We start from the raw sequence: 23915 nt of genomic DNA on the forward strand, positions 1-23915 counted from the left end.
TTCGTAATTTAAAATACATCCTAAGTTTCTACCGTCATGTAGAAGGTATAGTCTTCTAAACCGGATGGATCTTTTTGAAATACGCAGTATTATAAAACTTTCGTTGGTTTTCTACTTTAGGCTTTAAACTATAGACCATGTCCTGGGAAGCCAACAGCAGCAGTGACGAAACGTCGGTTATTTTAGCAGTTTCTAGTATTTTATAAGATGGCGAGGAAGTATATTCAGAAGCATGTCAATGAGCTTGACACTGGTTGCGGAAACCTACGCATTTATATAACGAAAATACAGTACTGCGATTTCCATAAAGTGGACTTATTTTAAAACTGAAAGTAAATAGTAAGCAATTGTGATCTGCGTTTTATACTTAACGGGTGAAAAATAGGAAACGTAACGCACAGGTGCCCACAGACACCAGTATGACGTTGTGACACAAAGGACAATCAACTGCGCCGGCCGAAGTGGCCGCGCGGTTCTGGCGCTGCAGTCTGGAACCGCGAGACCGCTACGGTCGCAGGTTCGAATCCTGCCTCGGGCATGGATGTGTGTGATGTCCTTAGGTTAGTTAGGTTTAACTAGTTCTAAGTTCTAGGGGACTAATGACCTCAGCAGTTGAGTCCCATAGTGCTCAGTGCCATTTGAACCACCAACAATCAACTGCTGACAGCAAATGCACCTAAATACAGCAGGTTATAATGCAACAAACGCCAGACAGTGGTACAGACAAAATTTCTGGTAGTAGCTACTTGACTAATGCTTACGCAAGGGTCACCATCAACTGCATCAAGAACTAACTCATCCAGCCGTCAGGGGTGGCCGAGCGGTTCTAGGCGTTACAATCTGGAACTGTGCGACCGCTACGGTCGCAGGTTCGAATGCTGCCTGGGGCATGGATGTGTGTGATGTCCTTAGGTTAGTTAGGATTAAGTAGTTCTAAGTTCTAGGGGATTGATGACCTCAGAAGTTATGTCCCATAGTGCTCAGAGCCATTTGAACCATTTGAACTAACTAATCCATTTAAGTAATCTTCGTCCTTGAAGACATTCTCCAGTAGTAAGTAGTCGGCTTACGCGTACTATGCTCCCTACGACGACGATCACTTGTTTCAAACGTACTCAGTCTGGGCATCCCAATTCCAGCCCGTGAAAAATGTCGAATGACATATCCATTACAATACGCTAATCAAAACATCAATTAAGTATCGGCTAACTCCTCATTTGTACACATTTGTACTCGTTGCCTTGAACCAAGTCCGTGATTAACACTAGTAAACATTTACGAGGTCGCCCAGTCCGTAATGATCACTCAAGCAATTAATGTTTCATATAATGAAGACAATGGAGTGAATAGCATGTCAACCCAAGCAATGACGTACCTCGCATGTTAACACTAATTACGGTGAAATCAAGTAGGAAACACTGCAGACGGTAAGTTTAACAATTGCAACCCAACCAGACGCAACCAACAGAGTATTTCGAACGCATCGTATAACGATGAATCTCATGTAATACGCAGGTACGCTCTGTTCCTGTTTGTTCCATTATTTATATATTACGAAGAGTTACAGAAAATGAGTACTCACATGGAAATAAACCATAACTGGGCTGACGTACTTACAGCAGTTGTTTTTGCTGTACTATGTGCCATGAAAATTTGACAGTATCCCGTAAAACCCCGTTTATATAGAGGAAAGATGACTGTTTCAAAGCAGGATGGCAGTAGGTTCCTCGAGGGACAAAAACGACGGATGGGACACGGACAGTTACCCTGTTGGAAAATGCCGTCGCTGTCAGAGAAGACACCAAGCATGAAAGAAATGAAAGAGTACAGGTCGTCCGAAATTATGTTCACGTTGTCCACAGCTGTTATGGATCCTTCGAGTACTAACACAGGTGCCACGAAAGCCCAAGTGGATGTCTCCCCATAATATGATACCGCTCCCGGTATGTGTCGGTAGCACGCTGTATGTCTGGTGCAGAGGTTCGCATGAATGGCAGCGTATGTGACCCCAACATGTTGAACAATGTGCAGTGAACGGTGTCCTCCGAAATACTAGAGCCAGCACCAGCATTGTGCTCGTCAGATGTGTTTCAGATAGCCGCTTATCCTACTTTACAGATCGAGAACGTTCTATGATGACGTGTAGATGTCGAAGCTGGTAACCGTCTCAGGGCTTCGCCGTCGTTCAAGTAATTTTCACAGAGGCTCACGACAGTAGTATGCATACCGTCCACCAGCTCCGCCGATTTCGAGACGCTTGTTCTCATGGGTCGGGCCATTAAAATTTGCCCTTCGTCAAAGCAGCTTACATCAGTGGATTTCCCCAATTGCAGCCTCTACCGTCACTAGAATGATTCCCCATTCTTCTCGGCACCTCTTCTATGCTTCCCTTAGGGTGGTGGTGTGAGTTCAACATCAGCACCGGCACTCTGTCTCGCGGTAGGTGGCTGTCATAATGTGAGACCTGAGTTTCTCCAGGCGTATAGATATTCAGACAACTTACGGGAATGCAGCCGGGTGACGTCGTAGTCAGCCGCCGATGTTTCGACAGGAAACTACCCTGTCATTTCAAGGCTGCAGCAAAGTGCTGTGTTGGGTAATTTAAAACAGGTTTGGAGAGCGATTCCGGAAAGATAACACAGACGTCCACTGTAAACCTTAGCGCCACCACACCAACCAAGCATGACCGACGATAGAATTTATCAATGGTACAATGTACTGCGCAATGGCTGAGGTAGCATTAACCCTGTCTCTCTCCTTTGAAAGAGGGGAGAAGGCTGGAGTCCATGCAGAATTTAAGAAAAAAAACTCTATCAGCATTTCCAATTTTACTTACTAAATTAATTTCAAATGCTTCCTTAATAAGATTATCCCAATAGCTGGAAGTGCATGCCAGAATCTAAGTGCTGTTGCTCTGAAGAGCCAAAGAAACTGGTACGCCTGTCTAATACCGTGGACGGCCCCCGCGAGCAAGCAGAAGTGTCGCAATACGACGTGGCATGGACTCGATTAATGTCAAAAGCACAGCCGGAGGGAATTGAAACCATGAATCTTATAGTGCTGTCCATAAATCTGTAAGAGTACGAGGAGGTGGAGATCTCTTCTGAACAGCACGCTGTAAGCATCCAAGATATTCACAGTAATGCTCATATCTGTCGAGTTTGGTGGCCAGCGCAAATTTTTAAACTCAGAAGAGCTTTCTGGAGCCACTCTGTAGCAATTCTGGACGTGTGGGGTATCGCATTGTCCTGCTGGAATTGTCGGAATGCACAATGGACATGAATGGATGCAAGTGATCAGACAGGATCCGTAAGTACGTGCCACCTGTCGGAGTCGTGTCTAGACGGACCACGGGTCCGATTTCACTCCAACTGCACACGACCCACATCATTAGAGAGCCTTCACCAGCTTGAACAGTCCCCCGCTGACATACACGGTCCATGGATTCATGAGGTTCTCTCCATACCCGTTGTGGCGAAATAAATAAAAAAAATTAAATTTATTGGTTTTTTGAAAAGAGGAAAAATTATGGACATGGAACTGTAACTTTAGAATTTTTGAAAGGCTTTTTTTACGGACTGTATTGACCGGCTTGAATGCGGACAAATTCAGTGCTGCGTGAAATTTGCCTGTAATATAATTTACCATTCCGATTAATTACATTTTTGAATTCTACGTCATTGTTGATTAAATCAGAGTTCTCACCTTAGACGTAGAATTAGTCCTTCTGCCACAATATTAATTCATTAGTCGCCATCGATGTTCTTCTCTTTGTTGACCGTGTGTACCTTCCTGAATCGGCATCGGTTCACTTCACGAAGACGGTGGAAAGGAATACAATGCTACGTCGCTTTAAATAATTCTCGTAAAACTTAGATACTTCTCACTATTTTTTATTCACAACACAATAAGACTTGCTGTGCTCGTCGCACAAACCATAATTACTAACTATATGGCTGCCTTTCCGCACACTCCAAAAATCACGTCCATCCTCCACAAGGCAACAATCGAAAGTGTCTCTTAGCTCCTTCTTGGAGTATGAAACAAAAGAGAATCCAATGTGAACATTACAAAGATTATAATCTACATGTCTCTCAATTTAATCTTTGGCGCAGCCTTTAAGATGTTGCATGTCTCTGCGTCAGAATGTGTCATTACACCGTACAGGTCCATTCACTCGATACAATTTGAAACGAGACGCGTCCGAACAGGCAACATGTTTCCAGTTGATGACTGGAATTCTTTGGTATTACTGGGTGTGTGTCAGTTTTTTGGTATACTTATGTTAATATTTACAACAGTTCAATGTCGGTGTTGACGGGCCCAGGTGATGCGTAAAGCTTTGTGTCGTAGGGTCATCAAGGGTACCTGAGTGGGCCCTCGGCTCCGAAAGCCCATATCAATGATGTATCGTTAAATGTTTCGCACGCTGACACTTGTTGATGGCCAAGCATTGAACTGCGACAATTGGTAGAAGAGTTGCACTTCTCTGACGTTGAACGATTCTCTTCAGTCGTCGTTGGTCCCTTTCTTGCAGGATCTTTTTCCGGCCGCAGCGATGTCGGAGATTTGATGTTTTACCAGATTCCTGATATTCACGGTACACTCGTGAAATAGTCGTACAGGAAATTCTGGACTTCATAGCTACCTCGGAGGTACTGTGTCCCACCGCTTGTGCGCCGACTATAACACCCCGTTCAAAGTCACTTAAATCTTGATAATCTGCCATTGTAGCAGGAGTAACCGACCTAACAACTGCGCCAGACACTTGTCTTATATAGACGTTACCGACCACAGCGCCATATTCTGCCTGTTGTGAGTTAACGAGCATTGCGTTCTTATTTAAATATATGGCAGACAGAGTCAGCCTACAGGAATTGTAAAACGAAACCTGTAGACAAGGACCGTGTGCCACAAAGGGCGCAGATTCACCACGAGATGGGGAAATTCACATGCGTCTATGGTCTAATGAGGCCTAAGCGCTGCAGTGTGCGAGTGAGACAGACGAGATCCTACATCATAGGGAAAGCCAGTAGAAGGCTTTTGGACCGAGGACACGTAGCAGTATTAAATATGGTGGACCTAAGATCGGCCGTAAAGGGAAACATTTATGAAAACTATTTAGTTCTGTAGTAGTGCAGGGAATCAAGCCACAGTAATTTTAATCTGCCATCCTCCGTAAATTTTAATGGTGATCCCAATAAAATTTGAATATTGTTCATATCTATAATAGTTTAGGATTTACTGTTAAAGTGAAATTAACAAGTTTTGTATTAAATACGTGGATGCTAAAATCTGAATGCTTTGGTAGATCTTAACGATCGACATTTCATATAGAAGCGCATCATTAAAATGACAAACGTTGTAAATATCAACTCTTTAACTTTATTTGCTTAAAAGATGTATTAAATTTAAATTATCAGTATTTTCAGTTAAGCATCAGATCATCATTTCCTCCATACAAAACACACTGAACGATGAGAGCATGACACCTTATTTAATCATTAGGCAACAGAATATTTGTTGTAAGCTTTAGTGCATAATAGTTACTTTTGTTCTGCATTTATTTATCAGAAGGCACATTTGTGCCAGGCTACTGGCCGTGACATTCAGAGTTAAGAAGGAAACTGTATTGGTTTTATGTAAAAGAATTTAACGTTTATTATGTAATGTATATTACTGTCACGACAGAGATTCAGGAACCAGTTTTTAAATTGTAAGACATTTCCAGGAGTAGATGTGGACTCTGACCACAATTTATTGGTTATGAACTGTAGATTAAAACTGAAGAAACTGCAAAAAGCTGGGAATTTGAGGAAATGGGACATGGATAAACCGAAAGAACCAGAGGATGTAGAGAGCTTCAGGGAGAGCATTAGGGAACGATTGCCAAGAATGGGGGAAAGAAATACAGTAGAAGAAGAATGGGTAGCTTTGAGGAATGAATTAGTGAAGGCAACAGAGGATCAAGTAGGTAAAAAGACGAGGGCTAATAGAAATCCTTGGGTAACAGAAGAGATACTGAATTTAATTGATGAAAGGAGAAAATACAAAAATACAAGTAAGTGAAGCAGGCAAAAAGGAATACAAAAGTCTCCAAAATGAGATCAACAGGAAGTGCAGAATGGCTAAGCAGGGGTGGCTAGAGGACAAATGTAAGGATGTAGAGGCTTATCTCACGAGGGGTAAGATAGATACTGCTTACAGGAAAATTAAAGAGACCTTTGGAGAAAAGAGAACCACTTGCATGAATATCAAGAGCTCTGATGGAAACCCAGTTCTAAGCAAAGAAGGGAAAGCAGAAAGGTGGAAGGAGTATACAAAGGGTCTGTACAAGGGCAACGTTCTTGAGGACAATATTATAGAAATGGAAGAGAATGTAGATGAAATAGGAGATATGATACTGCGTGAAGAGTTTGACAGAGCACTGAAAGACCTTAGTCGAAACACGGCCCCGGGAGTGGACAACATTCCATTAGAACTATGACAGCCTTGGGAGAGCCAGGCCTAACAAAACTCTACCATCTAGTGAACCAGATGAAAGAGACAGGCGAAATACCCTCAGATTTCAAGAAGAATATAATAATTCCAATCCCAAAGAAAGCACGTGTTGACAGGTGTGAAAATTAGTTTAATAAGCCACGGCTGCAAAACACTAACTCGAATTATTTACAGATGAATGGAAAAACTGATAGAAGCCGACCTCGGGGAAGATCAGCTTGTATTCCGTAGAAATGTTGGAACACGTGAGGCAATACTGACCCTACGATTTATCTTAGAAAATAGATTAAGGAAAGGCAAACCTACGTTTCTAGCATTTGTAGATTTAGAGAAAGCTTTTGACAATGTTGACTGTAATACTCTCTTTCAAATCCTGAAGGTGGCAGGGGTAAAATACAGGGAACGAAAGGCTATTTACAATTTGTACAGAAACCAGATGGCAGTTATAAGAGTCGAGGGGTATGTGTGGTGTCACCGCCAGACACCACACTTGCTAGGTGGTAGCTTAAATCGGCCGCGGTCCATTAGTACATGTCGGACCCGCGTGTCGCCACTGTCAGGATCGCAGACCGAGCGCCACCACAAGGCAGGTCTCGAGAGACGTACTAGCACTCGCCCAGTTGTACGGACGACATTGCTAGCGACTACACGTACGAAGCCTTTCTCTCATTTGCCGAGAGACCGTTAGAATAGCCTTCAGCTAAGTCCATGGCTACGACCTAGCAAGGCGCCATGAACCATATCTGGAGAGAGTCTCACTTGTATTATCAAGAGCGATGTACCGCAGAAGTGAAATAAAGTTAAGTAAACCTAAGCTCCGTTCTTTTCTTTATAGCAATCATAAGTATCCTGTTTCAGACCTCACGCAAGACGGCGTGAGTTGACGCGTGCCCTTTCGGCTACTTTTCAGTGTGGCGTAGCTAGCTTGTTACGCCACAACAGTATGAAAGGGAAGCAGTGGTTGGAAAGGGAGTGAGACAAGGTTGTAGCCTATCCCCGATGTTATTCAATCTCTTTATTAAGCAAGCAGTAAAGGAAACGAAAGAAAAATTCGGAGTACGAATTAAAACCCAAACTTTGAGGCTCGCTGATGACATTGTAATTCTGTCAGAGACAGAAAGGACCTGGAAGAGCAGCTGAAGGGAATGGACTGTATCTTGAAAGGAGGATATAAGATGAACATCAACAAAAGCAACACAAGGATAACGGAATATAGCCGAATTAAATAGGGTGATGCTGCGGGAATTAGATTAAGAAATGAGACGCTTTAAGTAGTAAATGAGTTTTGCTGTTTGGGGAGCAAAATAACTGATGGTCGAAGTAGAGAGGATATAAAATATAGACTGGCAATGGCAAGAAAAGCGTTCCTGAATAAGAGAAATTTCTTAACATTGAGTATAAATTTAAGTGTCACGAAGTCGTTTCTGAAAGTATTTGTATGGAGTGTAGCCATGTATGGAAGTGAAACGTGGACGATAAATAGTTTAGACAAGAAGAGAATAGAAGCTTTCGAAATGTGGTGCTACAGACGAGTGCTGAAGATTAGATGGGTAGATTACATAACTAATGAGGAAGTATTGAATAGAAGTAGGGAGAAGAGAAATTTGTGGCACAACTTGACTAGAAGAAGGGATCGGTTGGTAGGGCATATTCTGAAGCATCAAGGGATCACTAATTCAGTATTGGAGGGCAGCGTGGAGGGTAAAAATCGCAGAGGGAGACCAAGAGATGAATGCACTAAACAGATTCAGAAGGATGTAGATTGCAGTAGGTACTGAGAGATGAAGAATTTTGCACAGGATAGAATAGCATGGAGAGGTGCATCAAACCAGTCTCTGGACTGAAGTCCACAACAACAACAACAACAACGACATTATTGTTACTTTATTTAGAACGTGAAAATGGTCAAGCTTTGATTATTTAAATATGTTAAAATGTAAAGTAATGTAGAATAAGCTATAGCCAGTCGGATGGACGGCTTCAGGAAAGGGAACTGCGCTAGTCAGTTGAACGAAGCTGTTGGGCGTGCGGGAAACGCGGTTGGAGACGGGCAGAGGGCAGTTCTGGTCTAGACACCAAAGAGTACAGTAGGTACATGTGCTGGGAATTCTTTAAACTGTGGGTCGAGCGAATACTGACATTAAACAAAAAGCTGGTTGAAAAATGCAAAAGATCAAATAAAAGATTAAATACATTTTCATTTCTTGAGCTTGAACAGTGTTATTGACGTATAAATCTACACTTAACAATAAGGCATTTTGCATGTTTGTATCAAATAATAATTCTTCTTACGACCCATAATTAAAATAAATGAAACTAAAAATTTTAATTAAAAGTTAGACCAAATATTTGTTAGTTAACGTTTATATTTGTTGATAAATATGGAATTTAAATAAACATAAAAAGTAAAATTTCTACTGGTGAGATTCGAAATGGCGACTATACACACACGTGCCGCACTGTGACGTAGCCACTTAGCTAGCAACAACTGCATTAATACACTGACGAAAAAAATCGCAACACCAAGAAGTAGTTGTGCGACATAGATGGAAGTTCCTAGACGTGTTTCTACATCAGAAAGATGACATCTATTCAGATTTTGCGACAGTCGCATAAGAGTTTCGCCAGTAGCGACACTATGAGAAGACAAATCAGTTTTGCTTTAAATACACGCTGTAATGCTCGTGAGCGTTAGTTATCTTTGAGATCGGACGTTGTGTGTTGATGTTAGGCAAGAATGCCTGTAAGGCGACAAAGACGCCGTTATCAACACCTCAATGAATTTGAACGTGATCGCGGATTTTAGTGCTATGAGAAGCCGGATGTTTCGTCCAAGATATTGCTGAAAGACTTGGCAGGAATATAGCCACTGTACACGATTGCTGGCAACGGTGGTCACGAAAATGTACACTCGCAAGAAGACCGGTGTACGGCTCTGGCGTATCGTACTGCATCTGCAGCAGCAATTTGAGCAGCAGTTGGCACCACAGTGACACAACGAACTGCTGTAAATCGGTTACTTCACGGACAGCTCCGAGCCAGACGCCCTGTATCGTGCATTCCACATCTCCGCCATTTGCGACTTCCGTGATGTCAAGCAAGAGCGCACTGGAAGGCGGAGTGGCGGGCTGTTGTATTTTCTGATGAAAGCTGGGTCTGCTTCGGTGCCTGTGATGCCCACGTATTGGTCAGAAAGAGGCTAGTTGATGGCGTGCAAGCAACCTATCTGCGTGTTAGAAACGCTGAACCTACACCTGGAGTTATAGCCTGGGTTGCGATTTCGTATGAGAGCAGAAGCATTCTCGTGGATATCCCACTCACTAGAGATGGGCAAACTGAAACACGTAACTGTTTCGAAACAAATGAAACAGTACAATGTAATGTTCCGATACGCTGTTTCGAAACAGTGAAACAGTTTGTGTTTTGTAATCTAATAAACCTACACATTTTATCATCTTGAATGTCTACTGTATAAGTATGTCCATATAAACACAAATGAGGTGCGAGAGCGCTAATCATGTCGCAGAAAGTATGAAACTATCACTTAGGCGTCTTGACAGTTTCGTATTTCCTGCAGCAAATGCGCTGCTTTCGTGTCGCGTGACTTTCATACTTTTCAATCGGCTGAGGACAGCCATAGCTGAAGACAGAAGAACCACCACGAACGGAACTGGAGGTGGGAGCAAACTGCAGAAACAACGGATATTCTACTGGGAGTCCCACACTCCGTTAGTATGGATAATATACCCATCCTGCTAATTTCCATCTACACATAGGGAATCATTGTGGATAATAGGCACAGTGACTATAGACTCACAAATAATTCGAATAAATAACAAAATATAACAGAAAAATTTTTTGTCTTTCAAGGTGTTTCGAACCGTGCCCTTCCCGTACACCATTACACTATCAGTGATTTGTCAAACAGATTGCTTGCAATTATACCTACATCAAATTTATTTATATGTCTAATAACTGTCACTCTACGCCTTTTTTTATTCAAAATGTTGTAGGCTTACTTGCGTTTCTTAATATGATTACTGTACATGAACAGAGAAGCGTCTGTTATAAAAAAAGTGTAATTTAACTGAATGATTTTCACATATTTATTATTTTGAATGTGAATAGTATGCGTTGTTTTATTGTTTGGTTAGTGTTTATAAAGCAGCTGTTACGCTATTTCGAAACAGGACAGTCAGCTAGAAACGAAGCTTTATTTTCGGATATCTTAAGCTTCATGCTATTGCTTGTCAAAAAGATTTCGACACTCTTGAAAGAGTTTCATGAAGTGGTATGTTGTGTTTCAGTACCCGTGCCGAGCCCGAATCTCGTCCGACACAGAGTGGAATGAAACATCACTGTTTCGATACAATTAGTCCGTTCCAGGCACAGATGGACTGCAACAGCCTTATTTTGAAACAACGATACAGTTTCTGTGTCTGGCTCGAGATCGAATCTGGTCCGAGACAGGGGCGGAATGAAACACCACTGTTTCGAAACAGTGAACCACAACCGTTCCGAAACACTGAAACAGTTCCACGTATCGATACACTGTATCGAAACATAGAAACAGTGGCCAAGTCTACCACTCACCATGACTAGGAATTTGTATGGCAGTCTGGTGATTCGACCTGTTGGGTTGCCATTCATAAAGCGCATTCTGGGGGGCGGGTGTTTTCCAACAGGATAACGCTCGCCCACGTACGGCTGTTGTAATCCAACACGCTCTGCAGAGTGTCGACACGTTTCCTTGGCCTGGTCGATCACCATACCCGTCTCCTATCGAGCACATGTGGGACATGATCGAACGACAACTTTAGCATTGTCCACAAACAGCAATAACCGTCACTGTAGTGACCGACCAAGTGCAACAGGCATGGAACTCTATCCCACAAACTGACATCCGTCACCTGTGCAGCACAGTGCATACACGGTTGCGTGCTTGCTTTGAACATTCTGGCGGTTAGCAGGTTGTTAATGTACCAGGATTTCACAATTGCAATGGCTTATCTCGTCAAGGAAGGCAGGATTCGGTTACGATTGTGGACGGGGTCGTAATCAGTTACTGTTGCTTCCCTTTTGCAATTACACACATTTACTTTAAAATGGTAATTCCTGATTCAGCAATAAATAAAGATATCATACGTTATTAATGAAGGAATAATCAACTGTGTAATTAATAGTGTTTTCAGTACGTTACAATTAACCAAATGAGCATAAAATACAGACACAGCAAATAATGTTTTAAAAACTAGCCAATGTGATCCCAATTAGAACTTTAAGGCAAGTAACCACAGTCACGGCTGAAGGCCTTTAACTCCAACAACGGCAATTATAAAAAAAATTTAACAAACATACTGTAAAGCAGCAATGCAACAGCAAGGTTAATTTAAAAAGACAGGCAACTGATCACCAAACGGATAAGACAAAATTATGGTAAACTTGGTAGCAGAACCATTTAAACCTGCTGTAACGCCAAGAATGACAATAATATAAAAAATTAAAAAAAAAACACACACAGAAAAACAGCAAATACAACAGCAAAGGTTAATTTAAAATGACAAGCAACGGATCACCAACCAGGTGAGACAAAATGATGGTAAACTTGGTAGCACAATCATTTAAATCTGCTATAACGCCAAGAATGGCAATTATATAAAAAAACTGAAACATACAATGTAACAGCAAATACAATAATAAAACACAAGGGCCAGTCACAGATGGTGTACCAGGAATCTACCTCTGAGTAGGTCCAGCAAAAAAACACTATTGCGATCAATGAGATAGGCAGCTGAGAGTTGCATTCACTTCACAATATGATGACTCAGACTGGTGGCAGTCTAACGAATGGCTAATGATAATCTGACGTCCAATAAACCAAATGAAAAAAAAATGGTTTAATTAGTTCTGAGCACTATGGGACTTAACATCTGAGGTCATCAGTCCTCTAGAACTTAGAACAACATAAACCTAACTAACCTAAGGACATCACACACATCCATGCCCGAGGCAGGATTCGAATCTGCGACCGTAGTGGTCGCGCGATTCCAGACTGTAGCGCCTAGAACAGCTCGGCGACTCCAGCCGGCAATGTTAATTACTGAAATATGTTACCTAGACAAATGTATTCCCGATTCATTACTCTGGTTCAATTATTTATTTGGCGTTGCGATTTTATTCCTTCAGTGTAGGTTACAAATGTTTTCTACTTCATAGCGCTCGGAAATCTAATCTTCAACGGCGATTTTCATGGCACAAAGACTTTTTCTTTGATTTATATACGCAGTCTGAAGCACAAATGAAAATTTCTACCAAACCAGAGATTAAAACCTGCGTCTCTCCCTCAAATTTTAATTCATCGCGTCAGTTTACACATATACATCACAGATGTCTGAGACTTGGAAATGTCTCTGGAACCATATAGTTCCATTTGACTTTTTCTTTGCATGAAACATAAAAACACAGCATTATCCGACCATTTTGCATTCTGTCCCACTTGATTAAATCGGAGAAGTATGTCTTTGTGTGATTATCGAACAAAGAAAAAGTGTTTGCGTCACCTTATAAATTACAGAGGGTGGAAAAAATTAAGGAAACACCAGAAACAGAACACATTCCCATGCCTCATGTGGTGTAGGAAACCCATTGGCATCCTTAAAGACTTCCCGTCTTCTCGGAATGGATAAATACGATTCATGTATGGTTTTCTCTTGCAAAATAGTTTGCAAGTTCAGATAACGATGACGGAGATGGTTCAGTGATCATGAATCCTTCTCTCCAAAGTAGACTACGAAGAATCAATAATATTGAAATATGATGATTGTGATGATCAGGGAAGATGCGGCAATTGATCCTCGTGCTCACAAAACACGTCGAGTATGATACTAACTGTATGAACAGGGGCTCTTTCGACTTGGAACACAAAATCACAACTACAGAGCAAGCATTCTACCATAGAATGTACCTGATTAGCCAAAATGAATCCGTGGCAGTAATGCGACCTTGCGAAGTAACCATGGTGTACATGGAATACCACGAAATGACTATCAAAATCATCACCGAAACCCCGCCATATTTCACTTTTGGAAGAACGTATGAAGCGAGACTTATCCGACCAAATGGGTTTCTTCCATTGATCGATAGTCCAGGTTTTACAACTTTGGGACTACGTTTTCCTATCACAGGCACTTGCATTTCTGATGAGTGTTCTTTGAATCCCATCTCGTCCTGCGATTCCCTGTTTATGGAGATCTCTTCGTATTGTTTTGGTGCTGACAGGATTCGTGGGTGCGACACTGAGCCCTGCAGTGACTTTATATCTACCATCCTATTATTTTTCGTTATAATCCTCTTCAATGACCATCTGTCATCATGTTCACTCACACCGCTTTGTGACTTTTCGGATGATGTTTTTCCAGTTTCTCTGTATGCAGTATAAATCTTCGATACGGTGCCCCTTGGATGCATCAGCTCAACCTCCATTCTCGGCTAGTGTCTACATTTATGTTAAAGCATGAATTTCTCGCGGTGTTCCCATATCTTTCTACAACTCATGTAGGAACAACAACAAACAGAGTAGAAAGCAAGAGTATATAACGAGTAATGCATTGTAAATATGCAACTTGCGAATTTTAGTAGACAAATAAAATCAGATTGTTATTTTTGACTGGACAACTGCATCATCCAAATTGTAGTCGATGTTTTTAACGATGTGCTAATTTAGGACTTGAAATGCATTGCGCCAGTCAAAAATTGGTGAAAGCCGGAACCGTGTATTCACATAAAGAAAAACAACTAAAAATGTGACTGGTTGTTATATTTCTTAAAGTAATATACTCAACAGCCACGGAGCTCAACAATAGTAAAATGGATCAATTAACTTTACGGCACATTTTCTCCACATGTAGACGCTGAGGTTTATCAGAAGAAGTTGGCAGGCGTTAATATGTGCTGAAGTGGTGCACACTATCGATGTAATCGAAGCAGCGAAACAAATGAAAATGAAAAAAATGGTTCAAATGGCTCTGAGCACTATGGGACTCAACTGCTGTGGTCATCAGTCCCCTAGAACGTAGAACTACTTAAACCTAACCAACCTAAGGACAGCACATACATCCATGCCCGAGGCAGGATTCGAACCTGCGACCGTAGCGGTCGCACGGTTCCGGACTGCGCGCCTAGAACCGCGAGACCACCGCGGCCGGTAATGAAAATGAAGGAAGTTTACTTTTCACTTTACACGTGCATCTGATTCCGCATAGTCACTTCCATTTGCGACTACAGTACGGCGTTGACATTATGGAAGTAACATTAAAATAGCTCCATTCCATAGCTACCACAGGCTACGTGTAAATATTACATAAACTTATCTTGTGCAGCCACGACTGTTTTCTCTATTTTACACGAAATAACATTAGTTTCAGAAGCAAACAAGAAACATTAGATCCGTGCTACCAAATCACACTAACGATTTCTACCACTGTTCTTTATAAGAGATCCTGTTATTATCGAACATTAGGGTGTCATGGCATAGATTACTTTATGGATTATTGAAACAAAGCAACAGAGAGAACAAACTCGTTAGAGAGTAAGTAATAATTACTAGCACTAATTTACCAGACAAAAATCACATAGAACAAGCCCATAAAGGTGCTTACAATGGCAATAGTAGCTCGCACAAAACTTGAACTTTGGCTCCATAAGAAAGCCGGTGAATTCAAATGTTTTCACAGTTCTCGTGACCAGGCGAAAGGGTTAGAAATATTTTGCAGCCCAGAAACAAAATAAAATTATAACATGAGGCAAATGCAGGCCTTTTAAGTCATTTTCACCTGTTTCGTGTCACGTAAGCAAAGCATTTGTTTCCTATTACACGTTTCAGAGGAGTAAGAATTACTTTCATTCGTTATCTGTCGTTCGAGGCTTATATTGAAGCAGCAAACCAGAGCCGATTTGACACTTTTGATACAGGGAGTAGCGCTTCAACTGCTTTTTCACCTCCAAGCCTACTGTCGTTGTACGTCATACCGCATTCATGCAAATGTAAATCGATTACCGAGCCACTTGATGAATACGCTTTTGCATTTTTAAAACTTTTCTTTGTAGCTATATCGAGTAGGTGATTGAAGGCCCACGCTTTTTTTAAAATATCTGCTTCTGTGTGTTGGTAATGCTTTTAATCAGCTAAACATGATGGGATAACAAGTTGTCAATTTCTACCCGAGCTCTTCACGCCTTTGTGACGTGTGGCTTAATAAGCATTAATGCGCAGCGGTATATATGGGTGTGCCCTGTTAGCTTAACCACTGCTCTGAAACGGATGATCATTGTGCTAACAGACAATTTTGTTAGCATAAGTTCGGTACTTCACCATTAACTGTAATCCCTCTCATATCGGTCTGGGAGAAGTGGTCCCATGGGTTTTGATTATCGAATGTGATTTGTGTGTGGGATGAATGTTCCACAGAGAAATGTATCTTTCTCAAAGAAAAGCTTTGTTGATGATCCCATTTTTGGCACGACATTATTCGGCGACTCGACCAGACGTTTTATGTACTTGCACTAAGTGACTGACCTAAGTTCGTGCTCGCCCCGGAAAAAAGGAAAATCACATCACCTTTTAATTAGACTTTGGAAACTTAGGAAATCGCAATATATCGTTATATCAATGCAGGTTAGATAATTGATGAGTTTTTATCCTAGGAATAACCGATGGCAGAGAATCGACGATTCAGTGATACGTTGCTTCACTTTCTTGTACGTAACATAGCGAGGGCGTGGAAGTATTTACGACTACAAGCGCCTCGCGCCAGCCCGCGCGAAAATTTGCATAAACGAGAGACCGAGAGTACAGTTGTATTCCAGTGCGTATCTTGGGTATGGCGTCTGATACTACAAGCGTAATTTACGTTGGCTTCTAGATTGTAAAACTGTTATATAAAATTCGGAGTACAACAATTATCGTTAATACAACTATCAATGGCCCTACCTCCAAAATTTTGAAATGAAACATATAGATCCAGATTGTGTCAGAGCGACAAGAAACTTTACTTAAAAATGTTCTTTTAGAGACTTAACATTAAGATACGTTGTCGCACAATTGTAGACCTTACACAATTAATATCGCTGCAGTCTATTATATACGTAATGTAGGTTAATTCATACAAGGAGAAAACAGCGACCAGCCACTATTAATACTGCTATTTATTTAGGTAAATAGCGCCGTTACCGGTTTCGAACTGGCAAGTTCATCATCAGACGGCTGTTCACATGATTTTCAAGATACACTTTACATTATCGTCCGCTTTCAATTTTTATTATGCCACTGTGGCGAAGTATTTTTGGTGTGTTGTTGCCCTACGGTAGAAAAACAGTGCTAGAAGCGCCCTATGCGAAAATAACTAACCTCCAAACGATAAAACACAGCGTAAATAAATGTGTGAGGTTAAGTGGTTGTGGTACTTACGTCGAAAATTCCGCGCTATTTTCTTGCGAAGTTGCAGGACTATATTTTTCGCATATTCCTAAATACAGGGTGTTTCAAAAATGACCGGTATATTTGAAACGGCAATAAAAACTACACGAGCAGCGATAGAAATACACCGTTTGTTGCAATATGCTTGGGACAACAGTACATTTTCAGGCAGACAAACTTTCGAAATTACAGTAGTTACAATTTTCAACAACAGATGGCGTTGCGGTCTGGGAAACTCTATAGTACGATATTTTCCACATATCCACCATGCGTAGCAATAATATGGCGTAGTCTCTGAATGAAATTACCCGAAACCGCTGACAACGTGTCTGGCGGAATGGCTTCACATGCAGATGAGATGTACTGCTTCAGCTGTTCAATTGTTTCTGGATTCTGGCGGTACACCTGGTCTTTCAAGTGTCCCCACAGAAAGAAGTCACAGGGGTTCATGTCTGGCGAATAGGGAGGCCAATCCACGCCGCCTCCTGTATGTTTCGGAGAGCCCAAAGCAATCACACGATCATCGAAATATTCATTCAGGAAATTAAAGACGTCGGCCGTGCGATGTGGCCGGGCACCATCTTGCATAAACCACGAGGTGTTCGCAGTGTCGTCTAAGGCAGTTTGTACCGCCACAAATTCACGAAGAATGTCCAGATAGCGTGATGCAGTAATCGTTTCGGATCTGAAAAATGGGCCAATGATTCCTTTGGAAGAAATGGCGGCCCAGACCAGTACTTTTTGAGGATGCAGGGACGATGGGACTGCAACATGGGGCTTTTCGGTTCCCCATATGCGCCAGTTCTGTTTATTGACGAAGCCGTCCAGGTAAAAATAAGCTTCGTCAGTAAACCAAATGCTGCCCACATGCATATCGCCGTCATCAATCCTGTGCACTATATCGTTAGCGAATGTCTCTCGTGCAGCAATGGTAGCGGCGCTGAGGGGTTGCCGCGTTTGAATTTTGTATGGATAGAGGTGTAAACTCTGGCGCATGAGACGATACGTGGACGTTGGCGTCATTTGGACCGCAGCTGCAACACGGCGAACGGAAACCCGAGGCCGCTGTTGGATCACCTGCTGCACTAGCTGCGCGTTGCCCTCTGTGGTTGCCGTACGCGGTCGCCCTACCTTTCCAGCACGTTCATCCGTCACGTTCCCAGTCCGTTGAAATTTTTCAAACGGATCCTTTATTGTATCGCTTTTCGGTCCTTTGGTTACATTAAACCTCCGTTGAAAACTTCGTCTTGTTGCAACAACACTGTGTTCTAGGCGGTGGAATTCCAATACCAGAAAAATCCTTTGTTCTAAGGAATAAACCATGTTGTCTACAGCACACTTGCACGTTGTGAACAGCACATGCTTACAGCAGAAAGACGACGTACAGAATGGCGCACCCACAGACTGCGTTGTCTTCTATATCTTTCACATCACTTGCAGCGCCATCTGTTGTTGAAAATTGTAACTACTGTAATTTCGAAAGTTTGTCCGCCTGAAAATGTACTGTTGTCCCAAGCATATTGCAACAAACGGTGTATTTCTATCGCTGCTCGTTTAGTTTTTATTGTCGTTTCAAATATACCGGTCATTTTTGAAACACCCTGTATATCCAGCACTTACGTAACTTGTACATCACCATATTGTGCAAAGCACCACACACACACACACACCCACCCACCCACCCACACACACACACACACACACACACACACACACACACTCCAAAAAGATTTGCCACATATGAAGTTATCATAGAGATTGCAGATTTACAAACACAACAGTGTCAGAGACGTTCTCTCTCAGAGACATCACAATATACAGGTTGCTTTGATTTCACAGAACGATTGTTTTTAAAAATAACATAACTTAATGAAAATTAAAACACAAAGATAATCCTTACATTATGAGCGTATAATATTACAAATGAAGTTGACAGATGTAACCAGCTTGTGTGAATGCTACTTACATGGTGTTATGTAAATACTGTGCTATATACAAGGACTACATAGAGGTGAGATAAAATGAATAATATAACAGTAACAATTGTATTAACATCTATCTATGAGCCGGCCGGAGTGGCCGTGCGGTTCTAGGCGCTACAGTCTGGAGTCGACCGACCGCTACAGTCGCAGGTTCGAATCCTGCCTCGGGCATGGATGTGTGTGATGTCCTTAGGTTAGTTAGGTTTAATTAGTTCTAAGTTCTAAGCGACTGGTGACCTCAGAAGTTAAGTCGCATAGTGCTCAGAGCCACCTATCTATGGTGCACTGAAATTTTGAATCAAGTATAGTAGCAGTAATTTTTTTTTCAGAAATCGAGGTAGCATTACAGGTATTTAGTATTTATATTCAGTGAGCATTAATTACAAATAAATTGGGAAAATGTGATGGCCAGTTGTATGAATGTTACTTATATTGTACTGTGTAAATTTAGTGCAATAAACAGGGTACAACATATACATGAGATACATGAATAATGTGACAGTAGTAATAATATACATGTAGTATGGCACACCACTCTTATTTTTAAATCAATTTTACAGTTGCAGTAATGTGTGATTGAGCAGGCAGCTATATTATAATGTAATACTTTATTTGGATTATTGATTGCATATTGTTGTTAAAAGGAGTAGTGTATATTTATGTTTTAGGCTGGATAATAGGTGAGTGAAGCTTTGTAGAAAGGTTGCATTGGCTAGCTCTGTCTGTTCATTAAGAATATGATGTGGTGATTTGTATATATTTCTACACTCCTGGAAATGGAAAAAAGAACACATTGACACCGGTGTGTCAGACCCACCATACTTGCTCCGGACACTGCGAGAGGGCTGTACAAGCAATGATCACACGCACGGCACAGCGGACACACCAGGAACCGCGGTGTTGGCCGTCGAATGGCGCTAGCTGCGCAGCATTTGTGCACCGCTGCCGTCAGTGTCAGCCAGTTTGCCGTGGCATACGGAGCTCCATCGCAGTCTTTAACACTGGTAGCATGCCGCGACAGCGTGGACGTGAACCGTATGTGCAGTTGACGGACTTTGAGCGAGGGCGTATAGTGGGCATGCGGGATGCCGGGTGGACGTACCGCCGAATTGCTCAACACGTGGGGCGTGAGGTCTCCACAGTACATCGATGTTGTCGCCAGTGGTCGGCGGAAGGTGCACGTGCCCGTCGACCTGGGACCGGACCGCAGCGACGCACGGATGCACGCCAAGACCGTAGGATCCTACGCAGTGCCGTAGGGGACCGCACCGCCACTTCCCAGCAAATTAGGGACACTGTTGCTCCTGGGGTATCGGCGAGGACCATTCGCAACCGTCTCCATGAAGCTGGGCTACGGTCCCGCACACCGTTAGGCCGTCTTCCGCTCACGCCCCAACATCGTGCAGCCCGCCTCCAGTGGTGTCGCGACAGGCGTGAATGGAGGGACGAATGGAGACGTGTCGTCTTCAGCGATGAGAGTCGCTTATGTCTTGGTGCCAATGATGGTCGTATGCGTGTTTGGCGCCGTGCAGGTGAGCGGCACAATCAGGACTGCATACGACCGAGGCACACAGGGCCAACACCCGGCATCATGGTGTGGGGAGCGATCTCCTACACTGGCCGTACACCACTGGTGATCGTCGAGGGGACACTGAATAGTGCACGGTACATCCAAACCGTCATCGAACCCATCGTTCTACCATTCCTAGACCGGCAAGGGACTTGCTGTTCCAACAGGACAATGCACGTCCGCATGTATCCCGTGCCACCCAACGTGCTCTAGAAGGTGTAAGTCAACTACCCTGGCCAGCAAGATCTCCGGATCTGTCCCCCATTGAGCATGTTTGGGACTGGATGAAGCGTCGTCTCACGCGGTCTGCACGTCCAGCACGAACGCTGGTCCAACTGAGGCGCCAGGTGGAAATGGCATGGCAAGCCGTTCCACAGGACTACATCCAGCATCTCTACGATCGTCTCCATGGGAGAATAGCAGCCTGCATTGCTGCGAAAGGTGGATATACACTGTACTAGTGCCGACATTGTGCATGCTCCGTTGCCTGTGTCTATGTGCCTGTGGTTCTGTCAGTGTGATCATGTGATGTATCTGACCCCAGGAATGTGTCAATAAAGTTTCCCCTTCCTGGGACAATGAATTCACGGTGTTCTTATTTCAATTTCCGGGAGTGTATTTCTTCAAGCAGATTCGGCATCATGTCGTACGTCCTACATTGATTTCAGCGGCTATTTCACAAAGGGTTGCTTGGCTGTTAGCACTGATTATTCTACCCAAACGCCACTGCTCTCGATCGTGAATGAAGGCCGTCGGCCACTGCGTTGTCCGTGGTGAGAGGTATCGCCTGGAATTTGGTGTTCTCGGCACAGTCTTGAGACTGTGGATCTCGGAATACTGAATTCACCAACGATTCTCGAAATGGAATGTTCCGCGCGTCTAACACTACCTATGATTGCGCTTTCAAAGTTTAATTCCCGTCGTGTGGCCAGAATCACGTCGAAAACCTTTTCACATGAATCACCTGATTGTGAGTATAAACGACAATTCCGCCACTGCACTGCTTTTTTATACCTTGTGTGCGCGATACTACCGCCGTCTGTATACGTGCATATCGCTATCACATGACTTAGTGTAGTCAGCCATGAGAGTCGCTATTATGCTTCATAAATCAATTGCATGACAACAATATTTCTCAAATTTTCGGATAGATAATACTGAAATGTCGTGTCTCTCTGAAATGTAACTTTTTTGGAAGTTACAGTATGTTCAGAGATTTACTTAAGCTCCGATCATAACAAAATAGTAGTATTAGCATCTTGAACCATTTTATAAGTATTTTGTAAGAAAGCAGTTTATTAATACCGTATTAAAGCAGAAGGGTGGCGGCGGGAGAGGGGATGGAGTGTGGGGAGACAAAGTCTGTACCCACTAGAACTAAAACTTGCATATGTGCCTGATCAGTGTATCGCCCTTCCTCGTATCCTGAATTGCAATTTTATTATATCAGTTCACTGATGTGCTAGTGACGAAAATATGCCTGAAAAGGAAAAGCGACGTAATATGTCCTCGACCTTGTTTTACTAAGCACGTTTTTTTTTTATTGGGGACGGTATGCTCTTGTTTTCCTCAAACCTGCGAACTGACTTATTCATTGTGTTATAGGGGGACTGCGAACAAAGGATTAATATGCAATTTTTCACATTTACAAGTAATATTTGGATGTGAAATCAGCAGCGAAAGAAAGATCATATCATCGACTGGAGTGCGGAGCACAGGCCACTGACATAGTAGTAGTCTGGCACTTAATTCATGTAGCCACTCGGTTTTCAGTATGTGACCGTCACTCACTGGTGACATATTTTGACGCTTCGTATGTTCACATAAAATACATTATTTTATAAATTGAAACATTGTCCGTTGTAGGCTGTGTATTAAATTCTTTATTTAATATGTGCGATTAGCCAGTGTCTTCACTTTGTCATTTCCAAGAATATGGGAGCTATCAACTAACGTACAGTCAATCAGGGTAACTTTTTACCGGTCAGGGTATCTTTGTATCACTGACCACTTTTGTTTCAAATGGAATCTACTCGATCAACTTGCGTCATTTTGTATGTCTTTAATTTACTACAAGATCTTAGCCTTGTGATTATCCTTTAATTGCGTTGACTGTGAAGGGAGCTTCTGGCGTCTGTGATTTAAGTTGAACAATGACAGATCCATATCAATACCTTGATATTTAGAAGTAGACCTGGAGTACTGAACTTCTTATTAACACCTGATTTTCTTCTGGCACGATCTAAATTTACCCAGAGAATTAGGTATAGGAAAAATTATTTGTTTTTTAAGATCGGTCCAAAGTTATCCTGAATGACAGTGTAACTTTGTACCTGCGTTAAAACTGAAATTTTGCTCCAATAGGGCATAGTTAGTATAAATTTTCTCTTTCCCAAGCACTCACTAATTATCGATGTAAAATTTTACAATGTCTGTTGCGATGTATAATATATTTTGTGTCCAATGTTATCAAAAAATGATTAAAAGTGGTGCAAAGTTACCGCTACTGACCGTGCGTTTGTACTCTGCGTAAATATCGGATTCATCTTACACGCACGTGGCTAGACCTCACAATCCAGAAATACATGTGGGCAGAATCCAGATCATAACGCTACACAGTCACAGGTCACATAACAACAGCTCTAAGCCGAGTGCTGCAACCTGGCAACTACTGAGGTACTTGTCATGCTGGAATACTCGTAGTTACAGCTGCTGTTATGTGACTTGTGATGGTGTAGCATTATGATTTGCATTCTGTCCACACATATTTATGGATTATGACGTACACCCATACAATTGTGTGTTATTCACATCTTGTAAAACGTGATGTGTGTAAGATGATATCACACATGTGGTTGAAAATGTTGCGGTGTCGAAATCAGCTAATTCGTACAAATTAAATAACGAATATTGGTATACAGCCTACAAACGGACTGTGTTTTCATATGTAAAGTATTTAGAGGCTATGGACCCCCACAGAAGCAAAATTTTAAAATCAATTAGTTTACCTTTTACCTCTAACAAAAGGATGAGAATAGCGAGAACGCAGAACAGTTTCTACGAGTTTCTGTTATAGACAGGAGACTTAATTTCTATATCCTTCTTTATTTGAAAATTTCTGAATATTAACACGAAGTTTTTGTGGATCGTGGGAAAAACGTCTTTGTCGCTTTCAGTGTGACTTCAATAGTCTGCTCAATAGTAAATGTTCTATAGTAAACGAGGGAAGATATAATTAACACCAATTATTCAATTTTCTACTGCTTAACACATATCTGAAGGTATGTCTGCGGCTGGAAAATGAGAACATTTGCCGTCACCCCATTCTCAAGGCACTGCTGTTTGGTATAGTGTGCTTTTTACGATCAGGAAACTAGCTGCATTGTGT

Source organism: Schistocerca nitens, chromosome 8 (genome assembly GCF_023898315.1).
Source record: "Schistocerca nitens isolate TAMUIC-IGC-003100 chromosome 8, iqSchNite1.1, whole genome shotgun sequence".
NCBI lineage: Eukaryota > Metazoa > Arthropoda > Insecta > Orthoptera > Acrididae > Schistocerca > Schistocerca nitens.